Below are 22,071 nucleotides of genomic sequence, written 5' to 3'. Positions count from 1 at the left end.
CATAGCTGCTTATTTATCTGTTATACCCCAAATGGCCAAACCAATAGAGCACAGCGAGCAGGAACTGTCACCTGTACCTTTAAAAATAAATAAATACACGGAATACTCAAAGTCATTTTTCATAAGAAATACCTTGATTTGATAAGAGGGCTTACTTCGAACCTATTGCCTAAGCTCAGTCCTTGGTTAAATGAAGTAGTAACAAAGAACAACCTATCAATTAACATATCAAGAGTACCTTTCCCTCTCACCACTGTTGGACATTGTAATGGTTGGTTTAATGAAACAACTGCCACACTGATGTCCTGCAATGGGGCCCAAAATTGAGCATCTGAAATGGCTCACCAGTTAGGAGCTGTTGCACCTGTATGCAGACCCTCCATGTGGTAAGGCACTGAATTACAGGTTGCAGTTTCTCAGCAAATAACCTTCTGGACTGACTTCATCCACTCTGGCTGCCATTAAATCCCCCTGGACAGGAAGGAGCATAAGAGGACTTCCTGTTCCAGCTGAGCCTTGCTTGAGCATCAACATCTTCCTGAGCTGTGGTGTGTCAGCTTTATCTTTGACCATCCCACCTGATTGGTCCTGAGCCTGACTTCCAGTTTCTTCTGTGTCTGCTTATTCTCAGCTCCTGGTTTATCTCAGGCCTACAGTCCAGCCCTGACAACACCTCACTTTTCCTAACTTTAAGGTCAGGGCTGCTTTCTCTCACAGGTCACACAAACATCCCTCAAAATATCCACCCTAAGGAACAAGTCTTCGGGGCAAAGTATCTTTCAACACGGGCTTAATTACCTTTGTGGTGAGGGATCCAAAATATAATCAATAGCCACTAGATACATCAGACAAAACCAGTCTGGAAGAGCCATGGGTTAGCACTCATTGATTTGAGGAACAAGATAAAGTAACGCAACAGAGGGCATTTATCACAGTTTTTTTCTCTTCCTCCAAACTAATCTCCTTCAGCTCTGAAGTGAACCATTATTTCTGGAAATATGAAATGCATAGTGGAAATCAGGTAGATAAATAGTACCTTCTGAACTAGTTTCAGTGGCAGACAGCAGATAAATGTTCATGTATGTTGGGGAATACCTCATGGCTAGAACTGCAAAGGAAAGAAACAAGGTCACTTCCACAAACATGTTTGTTTATTTTATTTCAACAAGCTTTATATTGCTTAATCACAATCTTCTCTGAATATTGTGCAGAAGACCCAATACAATAAGACTAAAAATGAGTTAAAACTATAAAATCAGAATTCAAACAGAACAATGGATTCCTCCATCAAGAAATCCAATGGATCCCATCAACAACATCCTCATTCATCACCTCCTAAGTAGTGGAGGCTCTCTGTTGAGTTTCCACAGCAGGAAGAGATCTGTGCAGTGCCAGGAAAATATGCTGAGAGTTCCCGTCTGGCTTTCTCTAGTCTCGGTAGGTCCTTGATGGAAACAAAGCTTTCTGTTTTCAGTTGCAAGCTCAATTATAGCTCTGCTTTTGGTGGTACAGCTGTGCCTAGCAAATGCAATGCTCTTCCATCTTTCTGAATGATTCCAGCCACCCCCCCCCCTTCCCCAAAATATGGGTGTAATTACCATTCCCTTTGTGCTCTCTGCTTTACAGCTCCTGCCATCTGGAAGAGCTTTCTTGTAACTATCTATCTTACCATCTCCTTTCCCTCATTGCTCAGGCTTCTCCCTCCTCCGTTTTTAGCTTTGTGACTCCGTGCATGCATTTATGCAGTGGTAAACAGGCTGTCAGCTGTGTGGGTGTATTTGCATAAGATATAGAGGGACGCCCTTGGCCAAGAACTTTTGAGATCCTTTGTGGATAAACATGTGAAAATGTCCAAAGGTTCAGAATCCTGAAACCTGTCTATGTTAAAGAGGAACCAAAGCTGCAGTAGCATGGTCTTCTTGACCTTTCAATATTATGATTCCAGGTTGAAAAGACTGTCTCACTCCTTAGGCACCCAGTTGGCTGCTGGGCTCTGCAGGATACCATTCCATATGATGCAAGAATTGTACCTTTAGTATGGCAGCACTAACCTTTTGGAACTCCTTCCTGTTTCTTATATGCATATAATCAATCTCATTCAAATGCTTATTTCAGCATGGACTGCCTATATTAATCTGTGCATTTAAATTACGATTCATAGGATGTTTTTACTGTCAACATCAAGAGTCAATGTTTTCCTTCATTGTTATATTTGCAAATACACACACACACACACACACACACACGATTGATACTATCTTTTTTCTCTTTTCAATGCCTGTTGTAGATCTTCCTCTTCCAACAAGCCTTTTAAGTGGGGATTTCTCATCAGTCTTTATCAGCATTGGCCAGGAATTGACCCATGCAGAGATGCCAGCTTCATATCTGAGGTCCTACATAGTGCCCACCCCATAATAGTTAGTATGTATGCCCAAGCCTTATCCCTGACACACTTCGGCTATTCCATAGACTTGTTTCCTGCAGTGATTTTTCAGGAGATATGGGAGAAAGCAGATCAGATTCTGAGGAGCCTCATAACATGCAGAAGCTTTGGAAGCAGATTAAGTTGTCTCATACCAAATCAGACCATTGAGCCACTTAGCCCAGTATTGTCTACCAGGGTTTCCCAAACTTGGGTCTTCAGCAGTTTTTGGACTACAACTCCCATCATCCCTAGCTAGCAGGACCATTCACGGATGATGGGAATTGTAGTCCAAAAAGCAGCTGGAGACACAAGTGTGGAAAACCCTGGTCTACGCTAACTGGCAGGAGTTCTGTCATACAAAGATCATCCCCAGGTCTACCTGAAGATGCTGGCGAATGAAGCTGGGACCTTTTGCATGCAAAGCAGATGCCCTGCCAGGCTACATCCCTTCTCTTCTGCCTGTAGTTCTCTGGGTCCCCATCCATTTACTTGGAAGAAGTCCTATCTATTTCACTTCCAAGGAAGTTAAGATTGCGATTGCAGTCTTAAGCACACTGCCCTCTTCAGATTGCTCCCATGACATGCACACAAATCCTGCTGAAATTTATTCAGCTTAATTTTAATGCTACCCTGTCCTTATTTTTAGTTATTTTGGAGTTCTAATAATACCATGCGCAGCTGAAAACACAAGTGAATTTAAAGCTTCCACATTTCCTCTTGAATGAACTCAGGCAATCCTTGCACAATGTTCTTAATGCCACACACATATAACGTGCTTCTTTAGAGATCCAAAATTACAGTCTCTATGACAACAATGCACAAACCTGCAATTGTCCACCATTGTGTTGCTTCAAAGCAGAAGGCAGTGCATGAGATCACATGGGAAATTCCCCCCTCTGCTAATTTGAATGCTAGCTTCTCTCTCCATGACAAAGGTTTGTGATTTTATAGTTCGTTCAATGCTGTCACCAAACAATTTGAAGCAGCCTTTAATTTTTAACTTTTTTTAAAAAAAATAAACCTACTTGCAATGGTAGACATTGCAAAGTGATGTTTGAAAATTATCTGTGTCTGTCATCCCCATATGTAAAGTACCATACTGAATCTAAAGCTTTCACCCGGGGTTTTTTTTTAATGCCGAACAACATGCTTGAACTAAGTTTTCCTTGATGTGCTCTTGATTTTTAAATTTTATTTTTGAAGGGTTCACAGTTGCTAACATCTCCCGATTGGCAATATCATAAATACAGATCTTGTGTCATGTAAATAAAATAGAAGGTTCTTCAGTGTGGTAGCTCCCAAATAGGACTACTTTGTTATGTTTGGGAAGAATCACATCTTTCTTTCTTTTTTTTTAAAAAAATTAAAATCTATCATGCCTATTTCTCCTAAGAGAATCAAAGCAGCCAACAAACAGTAGTAAAAGTATTTTAAACCCATAACCTCTCTTAAAAAAACACACACCAGTATATACATTCAAATTTATGTTTACAATATCCGACCTGCTTTAACAGATACCAGCAGCACATAAATTGCATAGAACTGGTCTGGCAAAGGACAAAACAAAACAAATTTAACCACAGGCCTTTTTAAAAAGCCAGGTCCTCACCAAATGGTCTCACAACTGTGGCCTTTCTCAACTCCTAGGGGCTAAATTATGCCCACCTTGAAAATGGAACCCAGATCCAATCTGGGTGGGTGTGTTTGTTGGTGACAAATGTATCCTGCCCCTTTACCTCTGGCACTGCCACCTCGTCTTACTCAGCCCATCCCTCTGGCTGGTCAAAGTCCTCCCTGTTCCCTGAGGAGGCTCACACTCTGCAGGAAGGACAGAGGAGAGAGAGACCATAGATCTCCTCTATGACATCTAGAGTCACAAAGGGAGGACCTCTCTGCTTCATCACCTTCCAGATGCCCATTTGCTCCTTCTCCTTCCTCCTCTTGGGTGCATGCCAGATCCTGGTAGAGTTAAGGAGCCCATGACACCACCAGTGTCCCGTATTTGTAGTGTTATGTAGATTTTTCAGAAAGTCCATGTGAACTGGATATTCCCAAACCTTTTGAAAGACTTCCTATAGGAGTCATTTTCCATGCAGAGGCATCAGCACTGGGGCACATAGGGCACACGGAAAACTCCCTTGCCTATCCTCCCCCCACCATGCCTTCCTAGCTGGCAAAAGTCTATAGCAGAATGTGGTTCCCATTCCAACTAAAGAGCAAACTGTTTGGTGCATTCATCCTCATCTACTACCAATCATAATAGCTGGTGTCACTGCCCTGATCTGTGTTGATTGGTTTTATCACTAGAGCTGTATGAATTGTTTTACTGAACCGTATGTCAACAGATGTTCGATACAACTTGGTATCTGCAGTTGCCACTTCCCCCCTAGTGGAGTTCCTGTAACTTTTACAGGCAAAAGTTGAACAGGTGTAGCTTCCATGCTTGGACAAACAAATCTGTACAGTGGTACCTCGGGTTAAGTACTTAATTCGTTCTTAACCTGAAACTGTTCTTAACCTGAAGCACCACTTTAGCTAATGGGGCCTCCTGCTGCCACCGCGCTGCCGAAGCATGATTTCTGTTCTCATCCTGAAGCAAAGTTCTTAACCTGAAGCACTATTTCTGGGTTAACAGAGTCTGTAACCTGAAGCGTATGTAACTTGAAGCATATGTAACCTGAGGTACCACTGTATATGATCTGTTTCTACAAGACAGATTGAGGAGGAGTCCCATTCTTTACTCCATATTCATTAAATAAATAAATAAAAACTTTTTAGCAGCCTCTAGCTGCTAACTAAAAAATAAATGAAGAAACTAAATAAAAAAATGAATGAACTCTTAAATTATAATTTTAATAAGGTATGCTTATCTTAAGCATGCTTATTTGGTTGTATATCTTACCGAAATCAGCATTGCTTATATCTAAAATGAATATGTTTAGCACTGGAGGTAACTTTTAAAAAGGTTCCTGTTTGAGCAAGTTGCCTCCACTTTCACCCCTCCTTTGCACCCTCAAATATATTTTTCCGGTGCTGCCTGTTTCTATGCTGTTCCTTCAGAAGTTAAGTTTTTAAAAGCATTCGGGCCATTGCCAAAGTCAGGCATCTTAAAAGTCTTGTTGATTTCAGTAAGAAAGATTTAAGCATAGGCTTAACTCCCCCATTGAAATCAATGAGACTTTAAAAGTGTTTGACTTTGGCCATATGCTTGAAAAGCATTTATATTCTGAAGAAGCAACATGAAACATGACTTCTTGACCGTCACGTATTCAGGCGGTGCAATTACATTTTTCAGCATACTGCATAGCATTCTTAAAAGGATCTTCTTCATTGCATTTGTGTATTGTTAATACACCCAGGCATAGCATTTCCATTCTAATTACATTGCAACTTTCAGTGTTAGTCAGTGGGTAATGAGAAATCAATTTCAATCATCATAGTACTTCCATGCTGCAAATCCAGGATTTCACCAATAGATATCCTGATCTACTTTTGCCTTAAACTATATCAGTTTAAACCTTTATGTCTTCCTCAATTTCTGAAGTGTATGTAGTTGTCAGCTTTGTCATGATCTTTCAGAGTCTTCAAGGTTATTATTGGTGGGTCCTAGTTTTGCAGCTTTATATAATGTCAGGTTTGTTTCATTATAATTTCATTCTACAGCACAAGGCAATTTGTTTTCATTTGCCAAACAGTTGTCATGTGGATGTTCTCAGGAGATTTGCTTCAAAGGGTCCTCTACCGTGACAGCTTGCGAATCATCTATAAAATCTTATAGCTGAAAACAAACCATGTGCCTTCATAGACCCCACTACTGCCAGGTATAATGATTTTTCCATCACTGCAGCAAACAGCTTACCAAGAGGACATAAAATGCCAGAGCAAATCTATTTTTATTTCCAGGGGAGCACCAAAATTCTCCTCATCTGAATTACTCCATGGATTCCGGAGTTCCAAAAGCATTAATAATTTTTGCTCCACTTCTTTTTATTTCAGAATTTTATGAAGAGCATTGCGCAACCCTAGCTCCTGCATTCAGTTATACCACCGATTCACATGTGTGCTTTGATAAAACATGAACAAAGCAATTTTGATGTGCCTGTGTGCAGGATTACATCAAGAATCTTTTTGTGTAATGTTGAACATGGATAAAACACAGCAAAAAAAAGCAAACTTGATGTGATTATACACACTGTCAGCATTTGCACATCAAAGTAAACCATAGTTAACTATGGTAAATGGTTTGCTGTGCACACGCAGAAGGCTCCCACTTCATTCCTCCTCTGTAGACAGCATGATAAACAAATCCTGATTTTCCTGGCTTTGCAACACATCCAAGTCATGAATTGCGGTTGATTTCATTCCAAAGAAACCACAATGTTAAGCCAATGTTTATTTTTGGCTGATCGATCATTGTTTCTTTAACCAAAAGAAACCACAGTCCCTGGCTCAGATGTAACACTAAGCCAGGGAGCATGATTTGTTGCTTCCACTTGTCTATTGGGAAGGAGCAAAGGAAGAGTGATATCTGCATTCAAAAACCATTAACTATGGTTTGTTGCGCCATGCAAACACTGCCACTGTGTACAATCACTTCAAGCTGCTTTTTTGCAATATTCTATCCAGACACGCTCATATAAGTTCCATGGTTTACCATGATGTGCAGACTGGGTCAACTCTTGTATCAAGATTTATTTTTGGCATGGGGGTTGGATTCAGAGTTCCTATGAGCTGAACTCCATGTATGGGACACTTCCACCAAGGAAGAAGGTGGTTGATTTTCATCAATTCCTCTTTTCCTTTGCAGACTCATGTACCACTGAAAATCTGTTATAGAGGATGAGGAACCTTCTGCTTTACCATGGAGACTGCAGGAGAAAGTGGAACTTCTTTTCCTCCTTTAGGAGCCTCAACTGGATCTCAGTCCCTTCTGTGATGTGGGAAAGGCAAGTTTGGATCCAGCCCATTGTGGTTAACCAGTGCCGATGTATAAAACACTACACAAGGATAATCTATGATTGAAGAAGAAGAGTTTGGATTTGATATCCCGCTTTATCACTACCCAAAGGAGTCTCAAAGCGGCTAACATTCTCCTTTCCCTTCCTCCCCCACAACAAACACTCTGTGAGGTGAGTGGGGCTGAGAGACTTCAAAGAAGTGTGACTGGCCCAAGGTCACCCAGCAGATGCATGTGGAGGAGCGGAGACGCGAACCAGGTTCCCCAGATTACGAATCTACCACTCTTAACCACTACACCACACTGGTTCTTAACCACTACACCACACCACATTGCTTTTTACAGTAGTAGTAGTAGTAATTTATTTTATCTAAAAGTCAGATAGTTGTTTATTTCCTTGACATCTGATGGGAGAGCGTTCCACAAGGCGAGCGCTGCCACCAAGAAGGCCCTCTGCCTGGTTCCCTGTAACCTCACATCTTGCAGTGAAGGCCCTTGGCGTTGGACCTCAGTGTCTGGACAGAACGATGGGGGTGGAGACGCTCCTTCAGGTATACTGGGTCGAGGCCGTTTAGGGCTTTAAAGGTCAGCACCAAGGCTAACATCATTATATGACAGGATGGGAACAAAGATCCAAATGAACTGAAAGGAGTGGAAACTGGGCATGTTTCTAACTCTGGAATTAATTTTTAGAAAATCCTTTGTTGAACCAGAATCTAAGAGGAGTGGTGACAGCTTTCTTATCTTGATATCCCCGGATCTCCTTTGTCAAGTCTAAGCTTTTTAAAAAACAATAATAATTCAGCCTCAGTAATCAAACATAAGATTTCTTTGTAACATGTCAAATACAGAGAAAATAACCAAGAGCACAGTATTTGACTAATCTAATGTTTGTGTTTTCATGACTGTGGTTTGCAACTGTACAGAATGTTTCATTTCTAAAATGTGTAAGATGGAAATACATGGATCAGCAGACTCTCACACGATTAAATGCTGCCACTGCACATTACCTAGTTTATTAGCAAATCATCAGTGACATGAATATTATATATTCACATCAGTGTCAAGATCTTTTGCAAAGGGCATTTATCTTTGTTAGGACATAAACTTCACAAGATAACAGCCACCCCAAAACACGCTTAAGATTTATGGCCAGCTCCACACTTCTTCATGGCAAATATAATTCTTACATATATATCTGTGTTACAGTATTGTTTTCTGCAGAATATATGTAAAGGAGGAATATATTAGGTCCTCCAGATTGTCATAATTCCAATAATTCTCTTTGTCTTCACTTCTGTCTGTTGCTCTCTCACACACTCTGTTATGAACAGCGTACATACCATACATGTAAAGAACACAGCTGCCCTCAAAGAATCCTGGGAACTGTAGTTTATTCATCAGAAAGCTAGAATTCCCAGCACCATTAACAAACTACAGTTCCCAGAATTCTTTGGAGGAAGTCATGTGTTTTAAATGTATGTAGCCACGTTCCTCATCACCTTTTCTCAAACAGAGACACAGACAAAGTGCTAGCAGGATCATACTCTGAATAAGTAATATTTTTTAAAAAAATCCTGGTTTTATAGATTACAAAATACAGTGGTACCTCGGGTTAAGTACTTAATTTGTTCTGGAGGTCCATTCTTAACCTGAAACTGTTCTTAATCTGAAGCACCACTTTAGCTAATGGGGCCTCCTGCTGCCACCATGCCACCGGAGCACGATTTCTGTTCTCATCCTGAAGCAAACTTCTTAACCCGAAGCAGTATTTCTGGGTTAGCGGAGTCTGTAACCTGAAGCGTATGTAACCTGAAGCGTCTGTAACCCGAGGTACCACTGTATGTAAGAAGCCACAGCTATCTAATGTAAGCTCACAATAGCACCCAAGGCCATAACTAATGCAGAAATCATTCTTAAATATGTCAACATTTACATGCATAATACATAGCGTTAACAAACTAGTAGGCAGCAATTCAACGTAAGCAAAATCATTTTCCATGTACCCATAAGAAAGCTGACAGCTACATAACTCTCAATTACCCACACTGAGCCAGAGGTGCCACATGTCAATAGAGTCAAGAAAATGATGAATATAGCATTATTGAAACATGAAAGAAATAGTTTGTAGCAACCTCTGTGTAGGGGTGTTTAGAAACACTTTAAAATGTTTGGAACTGCCTCTCTTGTGAGAAAACGCGTATTTAAATATAAAAAACCCCATGCAGATCTGTTTTTATGCTAATTAATGGCATTAAAATGGACAAAAATGGACTTAGGAATGAATGCACATGAAACTGATATGAACTGGAAATAGACAGACCTTTTTTTTAACATATCGTTTTCAACAGTAATTAAACATACTTTTACATCTTATTAAAAAAAACATATATATATATATATATATATATATATATATATATATATATATATATAAAGGAAATAGACAGACCTGCCCCTCCCTTTAACAGCAGACAGACACACATAAACGCAGCAAGCAAAACAGCTTCTAAGTGGAAGGAAACTTTTCTCCTGTCACATCCGCGCACCATATTTAAAGCACTCTTCTGCAGCTTCAAGTCTTTGTTCAAAGAACCCTGGGGAATGTAGTTTAAGAGTGCCAGAAACTGTAGCTCTGTCAGCAGTCTCCAACAACTCTCAGCACCCCTAACAGACTACCATTCCCAGCATGCTTTGGTGGAAGCCATGACTATCGGAGCATAACTGCCAATCATCCCGCTTTGAGTGGGACATCCCAGATGGACATCCAGCTTCTGGTGTCAATCCTGAGTGTCCCGCTTCCTCCGTCACCATGGCAAGACCTCCTCTGAGGTCCACCGTAGCTCCTGGAGTACTTCAGGAAGCATGACACCAACTTTCGGAAACGCACTGCCAACTTCCAGAAGTTTGCCGGTGGCCGTGGCGGGCCTGGCAAAGGAAGCCTCAGCCTCACAGTGGTGGCAGCAGGGGAGAACCAACCTAGGTAAGGGAGTGGTGGGCCGATGCAGCCTGGGAGGGCGGGGGGCAGCAGGGGCAGCATGGTGGGAGAGGTTTCCCAGATTTGGGATGAAAAAAAGGTGGAACATATGTTGAAGTGGTAGAAGAATGCTTTAAATGTGTGGTGTGGATGTGACATAGGAACAGGGGCCCGCAAAAGAGGGCAGCCTTGCCATTTCCCTGCTAAAAGTCAGCAGAGCTTGCTTTACACCAGGCACAGGCCAACTCGGCCCTCCAGATGTTTTGGAACTACAGTTCCCATCATCCCTGACCACTGGTCCTGTTAGCTAGGGATCATGGGAATTGTAGTCCCAAAACACCTGTAGAGCCGATGTGCTGATCCCAGGGGGTTGCCGTGCAGCGTGGTCCAAGTCCAGTCCAAGGTCAAGGGTGTGGTACGGAGGTTGTCCATCAAGGCTGAAGCGGGGTCCAAGGCAAGGAGTCAGGTGTGGTCAGGAACTCTGGCCAAAGAGCAGGACAGGGTGCCGGCAGGAACAGGTTGCCAACAATGTTGCTCCCACAACCAGGGACTGGGTGGGCTGGCTTTTATCTGCCCCGAGGCATAGGGTGGTCCCGGTCCACAGGTGACTCGTCTCTCCTGGCCTGGAGGCGAGCACTCCTCCTGCGAGAACTTAGTTCCCTCCGCCTCTCTACCCTGAGCCTCTGCAGCTCAGGAGAGGCTGGAGGGTTACAGGACCCAGAGGCATCCTCAGCTTCCTCTGATGGGGCTGAGGATAGAGCACCTGCAGGCAATGGGTCCTCCATCCCCTCAGGGGCCAGAGCAGATTCAGCTGGTGTCTGCTCCTGAGGATCCAGCACAGGTGAGGGCCCTTCAGGTTCAAGCCTGAAGGCAGGGACTCCTGTGCAGGCTGGGATTCCTCAGGTTAAGCCTCTGAATCCGATTCCCAGGCCATCACAGCCGAGTTTGCCTATGCCTGCTTTACACCATGATTTAAGGGAAGAGGAGACACAAGAGGGGATCTCCAACCTCCCAGTCTTGACAACAGAAATATCCTGTTAATATCTAAGTGAGAGAAGTGGGCACAAGAGTTTTCTCAGTGTTTCAGAAGGCAGGTGAAATGCTATGCTGTTCTTTTCAGAAATGTCTTCAAGAACTTCGATTTGGACGGGAGAGTGAATCAAAACTCAGGGCAGAGCTGCACCTGCTTCCCAAATTAGTAGTCATTACTCAGGATTGACTGGGATAATGGATTCATTTTGATGCATGCTGAGAAGGTCTACTTGGATTTCTCCGTGTGACATAAATTATTTTGATCGCTGTGGGTGCATGCCCCCTTTCCTCCGATTTTTCACTCTGTTACTTAGCTACATACTATAAGGATCACAGTAAGCAAGGAGTGGGCAGGAAATCTCCATCTGTTCCAAAGAGCTCTTACACAGTTAAAGACGCAAAATTTCATTCTGTGGTTATAGATCCATAGTCTCATATATATGTGAGAAACACGGCACAACAATGTTGGCTCTGATGACCCAAACCTGTGCATTGCAAAGTGAATTTTGCTGCGATAAGCTTCCTGGGATTAATCTCCAAATATATAATCCTCCTTTTCTTACCCACTGCTGAGATATACCTCCTGCAAGATGGGAGGATCTTCACAGCAGGCAATGAGGAATGCTGAGTCAGCATCTAAAGAGACGAAGCAGATTAGCAACCAAAAGGATTCAGATGACACAGCAGTAAAAGAGCTACTTGCTACACACATCCCTACGGGATAGTCAGTACATCTGATAGATAATGGTTCTGTGTAAAGACACTTTCTGTTCAGTCTGAATTGTATGGTGTGGTGAAAATACTATGGTGAAGAAAATAGAATCATAGAAGCATAGTTTGTACCCATCATGAACTGTGCATTCAGTATTGTGGGCCTAATTCTGTGGAACTCCCTCCTGAATAGATTAGACAGGCCTCCTCCCTGTTGAGCGAAGACCTTTTTTTTAATTACGAGTTTTAAGGGTGTGGTTTTTTTGGGGGGGTGTTACATTTAATTATAATTTATTTTATTCACTGGTAATTAAGCAGTAGCAGGGACGCGGGTGGCGCTGTGGGTTAAAGCCTCAGCACCTAGGGCTTGCCGATCAAGAGGTCGGCGGTTCGAATCCCCGCTGCGGGGTGCGCTCCCGTTGTTCAGTCCCAGCGCCTGCCAACCTAGCAGTTCGAAAGCACTCTCGGGTGCAAGTAGATAAATAGGGACCGCTTACTAGCGGGAAGGTAAACGGCATTTCCGTGTGCGGCTCTGGCTCGCCAGAGCAGTGATGTCATGCTGGCCACGTGACCCGGAAGTGTCTTTGGACAGCGCTGGCCCGTACGGGCAGGGATACCTTTACCTTTACCTTAATTAAGCAGTATATAAACACCTTTAAAAAAATATTACACACACCTGAAACACACTAGGAGCTGTACATGAGTAAAGTGCCCATCCTTACTCCAAGGCCCACAATGAAGATTTTTAAAAACGGGAGGAAAAGGGGCTCAGAGGCTGGGAGGAAAATGGATAAGATTAAGGAGCAAACTCCACACACGTAACTTGGAAGATCATATCTCCTGACACATTTCGCTTTACCTTAGCACTTTCATGGTTTTTTGTAAAGTATTCATTGTTCATTAATGTAGAACCATATTTTAATTTTATGTGGAAGCCGTCTTCTGAGGGCAGTCGCCCTAAAAGGCAGCCTATAAATTGTTTGAACGGACAAAGCAAATTTGATCAGGGCGGTGGCACTGCATGCAGCAGTGGGTGGGTGAATTAACCCATTCTTCCCACACCATTTCCCTAATTTAAATCACCCCCAGGTTGGCCAAAAAGAAGAATGCCTGTGGTCTTCCCCAATGCAGCTACTAGCCAGTGCTCCATCCTTCAATGCAGCTAATGGCATCCAGCTGGCAGGTGAGAGGGTTATATTTGTGGTAAAGAGCAAGAGGGAGTGTTTTAATTCCCCAAAGCACCACACCCCCAGTTGAAACCCTCTTTCCACAGCCACTTTTGAGAAAGTAAGATCCCAAGGTATGGTCTGAAGGCATATGAAGCCACTGCCTTGCTGAAGTTAGGCTGGTCAGGACGAAAGGGAGAAACGTGCCAAGAGGAAAGCACGCTTGGCAAAACTTCACCACGATCAACTCCTGTCCGGAAATCTATGTCCCCACTGTGGAAGGACGTGTGGATCCAGAATTGGCCTCCACAGTCACTTATGGACTCACTGTTAAGACTGTGTTCACAGAAGACAATCTTACTCGGCTACAAGTGATTGCCAAAGTAGAAGAAGGGTAGGTGCCTGAATGGGAGTATGCCTGGGAATTCACTTTATGCTGCCTTCAGCTCTGTGACAGAAAAAAATATGGGATATAAATGTAAGAAAATACAATAAATACAAAAACAATATTCGAGAACTCCCATACTTTGTAGTCTGGCCCTAAAAGGAAGCAGCAATAGTTACGATAATTAAGAAAAAATAGTATTTTACTGTCTCATTCTTTTTATTGATAAGGGAAAAACTCATAAGGCAGGGATAGGGTCATCTGAGGCAAACTGCCTCAGCTCCATTGGTTTATTATTTATTGTTTATTTGTTAGATTTATATACTGCCCTTCATCATAAGATCTCAGGGCAGTTAACAAGGTAAAATACAGGATAAAATCATGAAAATAAGTAGAACAAAACAGAAAAAAACAATAACACATACCCCTTCCCACAGACACATTTAAAAGGCTGTAGAATATTAAATCAGCGAAAGGCCTGGTAAAAGAGGAATGTTTTTGCCTGGAGCCTAAAAATATGTAATGAAAACGCCAGACGAACCTCCCTGGGGAGAGCATTCCACAAATGGGGAGCCACTACCGAAAAGGCCCGTTCTCAGGTTGCGACCCTCCAGACCTCATGTGGAGGAGGCACACAAAGAAGCTCCTTCAGATGATGGATGCAGAGTCTGTTCAGTTTGCAGCTGAAGAGGAAAGTAAACATTGCTCCTGCTCTACAGCCAGTGCTTAGGAGATTATTGTCTATAGAAATCCATAAGTACAGCTGAAAAGAGTGGTTTGATAACGCCTTCATTCACTGCTGAAATGTGGTGTTGGTTCCACTTTCCACAGCGGATATGGACCTAGACTGAAAATCCATGCAAATATACACAAAAGAGCTAGCGCAGCAAGGGGCTTTGGTATTCTATTACTATTGATATTGCAGGGATGAGAACTCACCGGTAAAATATCAATGTGTAATGAATCAGTGACATAAAATTGATTAAGTTCCCATGGTGTCTCATTCTGCAGCTCCGGTGATCAATAGGAATTACTTAGGTGCTTAGTCTGCACATACTGCTATGGCGGCAGGTGTTAGGGAGCCTTGACCTCACCTTCACCTCTTTGCAAAAGGCAGCCAAAGCTTATGTTAATGTTTTTAATGTGTTTCATGGAGCTCCGATTTGTGGAGTCTCTTGAACCTATCAATATCTCTTCCTCTTTCAGGGTTTGGTGGATACAGTCATACCTCATGTTACGTTTGCTTCAGGTTGCGCGTTTTCAGGTTGCATCCTGCGGCGACCCGGAAGCACCGGAAAGGGTTACTTCCGGGTTTCATCTCTCGCGCATGCGCAGACGCACAAAATGACGGCATGCGCAGAAGCGGCGAATCACAACCCGCGCACACGCAGACACGGGTTGCGTTCTTTTCAGGTTGTGAACGGGCCTCCAGAACGGATCCCATTCGCAACCAGAGGTACATACAAAGGAATTAAAAGGGTTTTGTTTTTTAAGCAGGAGTCAGCAGCTCTTTGCGTGAGCAACTGTGAAGTTTTGGCATGCAAATCTTGACAATGAGTTTAGGTTTGCAGGAATACAGAACAGGGTTGGGGGACCTTTTTTAGCCACATTCCCTTCTAGGTAGGCTTGCCATACGTCACGGAAATTCCTGACATGTCCTGGTTTTCAGGTGTAAAAATATGGCATGGGAGGGGGGGATTTTGCCGAATCGGCAAAATGTCAGGGAATACCCGGATATATGGCAATGAGATGGAAAAAGAGGTGGAAATATTAAATATTAAAAAGCTTCCCTATACCAGGCTGCCTTCAGAAGTCTTCTAAAGGTTGTATAGTTACTTATCTCCTTGGCTCGGGGGGTTGCATAAGTCCATACCCTCCAGCATTTCTCTGATGCAAATAGGGGCGTCCTATCATACCACCCAACATTTATCCAATGAAAATAGGGACATCCTAAGGAAAAGTGGGACATTCCGGGATCAAATCAGAAATAGGGATTGCTTCTGTGAATCCAGGACTGTCTCTGAAAAAATGGAGGGTCTGCTACGAAGCACAAGGAGCTGGTGAATAGCATAAGGTTAAAACAGCTGCACGCTCTAACTCCCAACTTCCCCTCGAATTCACTTACATGAGAATCTAGGTTTGGCACAGACTTGGTGGCTGGTGCTTGGGGACTCTTTTACAGCCAGCTGAGATGATCAAGATGTAAAATTTCCCTAGAGAAACGAGCATAGAAATGAGGCCTAAGAAACCAGAACTTCAATAAACTCCTGAATTTATGAAGTTTGGTTGGAAAAGGCACGTACAAAACCCGCAGTCCCCATCCAGTCAGCCCCAGCCCTTGAAGTTCTGCACTGCCACCCTGTGGCAGCTCACACGCTCACCAGACATTTCAGGGGAGAATAATAATAGAATCAGAGGAAGCCGCCTTATACCAAGTCAGACCATTGGACCATAGCTGTCAACTTACAGATTTGAAAATAAGAGACTAACAGCCTCGAAAATAAGGGATCAGCAGCCAAAATAAGGGATTTTCCCAGCACAGGTATGTTCGACTTCTGATCCCCTCCGAGCCAAAGGCAGAAAGCCCAGCCAGCAGCCAAACGAAGCCTCAAGCGGTGGTTCCCACAGCGCAGCAACCCAGCAAAGGGGATGCAGCAAGGAAAACCACTGTCACCTCTCCGCTGGGAAGCGTTGAGCAAAGGCGAGTCCCCAGGCAACGCGGCCGATTTGATCGGCACAAGGCATGCAAGCTCCACCCCCCAGTCGTTCTTAGACTCCTTATTGGGTGAGCAACGCAGCCAAGCAACACAGTTGGAGCCTCCCTCCTCCCTGGCCGGCAGGGAGGGAGGGAGAGGAGCTGCTTCCTTTGAAACCCAGGAAATTTAAGGGACATCATCAATAAGGGACAGCAGCGGGACATGGCGCTGGGATAAGGGACTGTCCTGCCAAATAAGGGACGCTTGACAGCTATGCGTTGGACCATCTAGCTCAGTATTGTCTACCGTGACTGGCAGGGACTCTAAAGGGCTTCAGACATGGAGTCTTTCACAGCCCTAGCTGAAGATGTCAGGGACCTTCTGCCTTCTGCATGCAGAGCAGATGTTCTGCTCCTGAGGTACTGCCCGGGAGGGAAAAAAAATCCCAGGATAAAAGTCTTTGCCCTCTACAGGCCCATGTGGAGCTGGTCTGAGGCCCGGGTCAATAGCCTTGTTAGAATGAAGTTATAAACTCAAACAAAATAAGCAGCCTGTCCCTAGTGGGGGCCTCCAGCCAGCTTAGCCTTCCATGACTTGGGGCAAGTATAGTTGGTTGTCCCTTCTGCACAGGCCCAGTCCACTATTTGTTTCAAATTCTGCAAAACTGTAAACACTTTCTAAGGGTTTCTTTTCCAGAAGAAAGTGGAATGCCTGTGATGTTTTATTTTATTAAGTAAATGTACACACTGCCTTTCCATCTATGGATGGCTATTTAGTTACTGAAATCATTGGGAGAGGCCATAGCTCAGCGGCTTGTGGTTGAATCCCTAGCATCTCTAGTAGAAAGGATCTCTGATATCAGCAATAGGAAAGAACTCATCCTGAGATTATTGAAAGTGGCTTCCAGTGAAAAGCAGAGAGCACTGGGGATATGGGCCAATGGACTTGGTATAAGGCAGTATCATATCAATGGCAACAGAGAGTAAGAGGCTGACACAAAGAATAGATGAACCTAAATAGCCAGAATCTATTGATCATAGGGGGGGAATCAAAAGTCTGTGAAGTAACTCCTTTCAGTATGTGAGGTCACAATTTGTACTTGTGGTCACATTCACACCATACATTTAAAGCACATGGCTTCCCCCAAAGAATCCTGGGAAGTGTAGTTTACCCTTAACAAGCGACAATTCTGGGCACCCTAAACAGTTCCCAGGATCCTTTGGGGGGGAAACCGTTAAATATATGGTGTAGATGTGGCCTGTGTATCTCGAGCCAGTGTTATCCCATGTAATCAACAGCTTTCCCTCGTGCTACAGATTTGCCTTTTCTTTTCTTAAAAGTGCTCGGGCCATTTTTATATAAATGAAACTCATATTTTCATTGCGTGTTTTCAGAATTCTCCCACAGACTGAGAGCTAAAGATGATGATACATCAAGTCACGGATCATTAAGGAATAATGCAACTTGAGCCAGGTGGCCTCCTGGAGTAGGGAATGTTGAAATGGGAGCCAATAATCAGCTTGTGGCTTTCCAAAGGTCTATGTCTGTGGTTCACTGCAATTTTGCATGTGGAAAAAATGGAGGAGGAGAAACCCTGACTTTCATTTCTTAAAACATGTTGTTTATTAGGCTCCTTCCATTGTCCAGAGAACTTTGCAAACATAAATCACAATAGCTGGTCACTATGGTAGATAGGATGTAGACGGTCCTCTTGCTAGAGCAGGCAAGGACAGGTTGAATTCAGATTGGTTTTCCTGTAACACAGCGTTGCCTAACCGCCAGGTGTTGTTGGACCAACTGGTATGGTCAATAGCCAAGGATCGGGGGGGTATTGGTTCAGCAGCATCTGGAGGGCCACAGTTTAGGGGCCCTTGCTTTAAAAATGCAATATTGCTCTCCAAGGCATTGTTTCTTCTAAGAAAATTCCAAGCCAATTGTAAATTCTTCTGATCCATTGTAAATTGTGTGTTTGTGTGTGTTTGTGTGGTCTGACTCAAACATGCAAACAGAAGTGTGGGAACCGCTTACAGTGCAATCACAGTGAAGCCTGGTGTGTGGATGAGCTCACTTACTCTGTGTTAAGATTTTCTACTATATGGTGTTTCCATAGTCTGTAGTAATGCAAATGTTGTTGTTTTTTCCTGCCACACATTTTAATTTGTGATAGAGGCATCATCAAGTAGGACACCTTCCCCACATTCCCCACAAGTTGCTTATCTGCATTCATCTTGTGAAACAGCTCACAATGTCGTTTTCAAAGTTACCACAAACCCACTTTCCCCCTGCCTCAAGGCTACTGAGTTTTCCTTTGGGGAGTCTGTTTTTTTAGCTGAAAGGCAGCTTAGAAATGTAATGGATGAACAAGTCGCCTGATTTTATCTGTTATCAGTAAATATCCACAATCTAATGAGATTGCGTTGTCCATTGGACCTTGACTACAAAGTCAGGCTACAGACTCCACACATAAGTGTTGGATTTGTTAACTGGTTTATATGCAACACAGAAAATATAGAATATACTGATGTGAGCCAGCTGTTTATACAGGGGAACTTTATTTACAGACACATTCATCTGCACCTCTAAAAAGGCTGGCTTTGGGGCTATTTGAAAAACATCACAAACGCAAACCTGGGTTTGCCACAGTAGGGTTGATCAACACAACAGCGACGTTCGGGTAGCCAAGCTCCCTGGTAAGCATATCTGGACTAAGAAATACACTTTTTGCATTTGTATTGTTATACTTTTAGGTCAACTCTTAAAACATCTAAGACTTGTTCCCCTAAGGGTATGAAGTTGGCCTTAACATGTTACTGCAAACAGATGCAATGATGACTCTAGACATGGGCTGAACTGTGTTCTGTGCAGAACTCCACATGTACCAGTAGCTATTACATGAACATATACACATCCTTAGCATGTACTGCAGCATCTGAAATTCAGCATATGCTTGTATTTTCTAGGCCAGCAACACATGGGAGAGGGCCAGGGGAGATTGTGGTGGGTCTCCGAGGATAAGATTGCCAAAACATTCAACTGTGCCAACGCCAAAACATATAATTCCTTGTTTTCTATATTAAACAGACAAACAAAGCATCACACTTCTGTTTTGTTCTAACGTGCCCATCAGTACACTTTCCTTATGTATAACAACAACTAAACCCCTTGGTGGTCATATCATGTATGTTTTCTCTCTGTTCTACAAGGGATGTAAAGTTTCCTAGAATCATCTTTCCACTGTTTATCCAACTGACTACATCATTTTACAGAATGTTGCCTTTAATTATTAAAAAGCACTTTATTCACGATCTTCATTCAATGTCCCTTGGGAAGTATGATACTAAAAGCCTAACCTGAGTGTAATGGAGCTTCTGCTTTGCATTTGTTGTAAATTTATGCACCATCGACAAATTTTTGCTCATGGTTTGCTCAAGGTGCTTTTATCCTCACCCCCGCCCCGTGTGAAGTAGATATATATATTTATATCCCTCCTGTTCATGTTTCATGGACATTCTTTGCCCCTGCTTGTTTGGATCTCAGAATTCCAGATGTGTGCAAGCGTTCTGGTTCTCTGAAGAAAGGAAATATAGTCATTTTAATGACATAATCATTGAGAGTCCCAAGTTGTGCTGGTAGATAAACACAGGAATGAGAAAGCAGTAAAACAACACAACAGCCCCCAAGAGAGACATCTGAGGGCAGCATATTCCATCAGCAGGAAGCAATGACTGAATGGACATTGCTGAAATTAAGCAATAAGTAAGAAATATGAGGGTAGTTGTCTGTCACAAGCAGCTCCCACTACTTGCAAAGAATTTTCTCTTCTGAGCTCTAGCAATCCCTGAGTCTCTTCCCCCAACATGCTTTTTGCTTGCCTTCCACAAAGGTATAGATAATGATTTGAAAAAAATATTCATGCTATATAAAGGCATCTGAACTCTGAGGTCAACAGTAATATTTTGCGATGTTCTGACATCCTGGTCTGGCTACGTTAGAAGAAGGACAAAGACAACAACCTTAATCAGTAGAGTTGAGCATTTCTCAGCTTTAGTTTATGAAACTGGAGGAGTGAAATTTTAATCATTTGCAATGGGGCTGAAATTTAAGAATAGACTTGATCATTGACTGAACGCAGCATAAAGACAGAATGTAAACAACTTTATTTAATGGGTTTTGTGTCCCAATCCCTCGTCACAAGCGATTCCTGGGGAGGATCACAACAGTAGAAAAAAGAACATAACAATAAAATGGAGTGAAAAACATATCAGCAGACCCATCTGCCATCTTACCAGCAATATATTCAGAAGACCTATTCAAAAGCCTGGAGGAAGAGAACGGCCGTCAGCTGGCACTGAAAATTAGGCAAAGAAGTGCAATTCAAGCACGGGCTCAACCAGGGTACTAGGGTGCTTGTGAGAAACAGAGGAAGTGTAGGTTGCAGAACCAGGGGAAGAGAAAGGAAGAGGGGAGAATTATTCCTGTGTAAACATGCAAGGGTGAATGAGAAGTATTGTACCTAAGAGAGTGGGGAGGATGATTCTTTTCCCACCCACCACCAGCCCCCACTAAAGATTATCCCTGGGCAAAAGCTATCTTCAGCATTAAAAAGTTTTACGCTAATAAGATAGGTTTCTTATGGGGCTATCTGTTTAGCCCATTTTAGTGTTGGCTAAGTTTTAAAAATCTTTTTCTATGTTTTAACTGTGTACTGACACGATCCTTTTTCTGACTGACGGTCGAATAAAAGGTTGATGATGATGATAGGTTTCTAACCTTTTCTAGCCAACTTTTTATATTATTGATGCAAATAGTTGCAGTGACTGCTGCTGCACATAAGCTATTAGTAAAATAAAAAAAGGAAAAGAGAGGACCAGCTGTTCTTTAGTTTTATGTTTTCTTCACTGTTAATGCACACATTTTCCACAGCAGTCATAATATTTCTAAGAATGATACTAATGCGCCAATAATAAGAAAATGTTTATGCTACCTCCTGATAAAAATTAACTGCTAGAATCACTCTACAATGGTACCTCTGGTTATGTACTTAATCCGTTCCGGAGGTCCGTACTTAACCTGAAACTGTTCTTAACCAGAAGCACCACTTTAGCTAATGGTGCCTCCTGCTGCCGCCGCTCCGCCAGAGTACGATTTCTGTTCTCATCCTGAATCAAAGTTCTTAACCCGAGGTACTATTTCTGGGTTAACAGAGTCTGTAACCTGAAGCGTATGTAACCCGAAGCATATGTAACCTGAAGCATATGTAACATAACATCAAAACGGTAACCCCTCTTAAAACCCTCCTGAAATGGGTTAAATGCTCAGACAAGGCCACACCCTCTCAAACCATCCATTCCTACAGGAACCTGAGGCAGACATGCAAATGTCTGGCAATTCCCATTCAATTAAAAATACAGCCATAATATCACACATAGATTAGTTTTCTTCGCAGGAAGGTTTGTACAGAGTTTCTATATAGGAAGGTTTCCATATAAAACTAATCAGGCACTCTGCAATCCTGAGCAAAATTAACTGGGCCTGGAAGTAAGCCTACTAAATTCAACTGAACTTTCATCCGAGGAAACATGCGAAGCATTTCACGGAAAATTACTAGTTGCAACATGGTGTAATTCTGGTTTTTGAAAAAGCTCCTTTTTACAAATAGCTTGCAGTACTCAGATAAACCTGGAAGTTTCAGATTGCTGATGGCATGTGGAGTTTAAATCTG

General features: G+C 42.7%; 2 long non-coding RNA genes across 2 annotated transcripts in view; one reads left to right on the top strand and one right to left on the bottom strand.

The window, feature by feature from the left end:
- Window positions 1-8,954: 8,954 nt before the first annotated feature.
- LOC310665297 lies at window positions 8,955-9,925 on the bottom strand. The gene is made up of 2 exons (XR_014505381.1): window positions 9,835-9,925; window positions 8,955-9,705 (listed from the first exon to the last, which is right to left on the bottom strand). It is a non-coding gene; the product is annotated as an uncharacterized lncRNA (long non-coding RNA).
- A 321-nt stretch (window positions 9,926-10,246) lies between these two features.
- LOC310665434 overlaps window positions 10,247-22,071 on the top strand; it is a 20,858-nt gene continuing 9,033 nt past the window's right edge. Inside the window, exon 1 of the long non-coding RNA XR_014505474.1 lies at window positions 10,247-10,365. This is a non-coding gene — a long non-coding RNA (uncharacterized lncRNA). The remainder of the gene's footprint in view (window positions 10,366-22,071) is intronic.

This window comes from Podarcis tiliguerta (assembly GCF_965153285.1).
Source record: "Podarcis tiliguerta genome assembly, chromosome: 1".
Taxonomy (NCBI): domain Eukaryota; kingdom Metazoa; phylum Chordata; class Lepidosauria; order Squamata; family Lacertidae; genus Podarcis; species Podarcis tiliguerta.
This window is presented reverse-complemented; position numbering and strand designations above follow the sequence as displayed.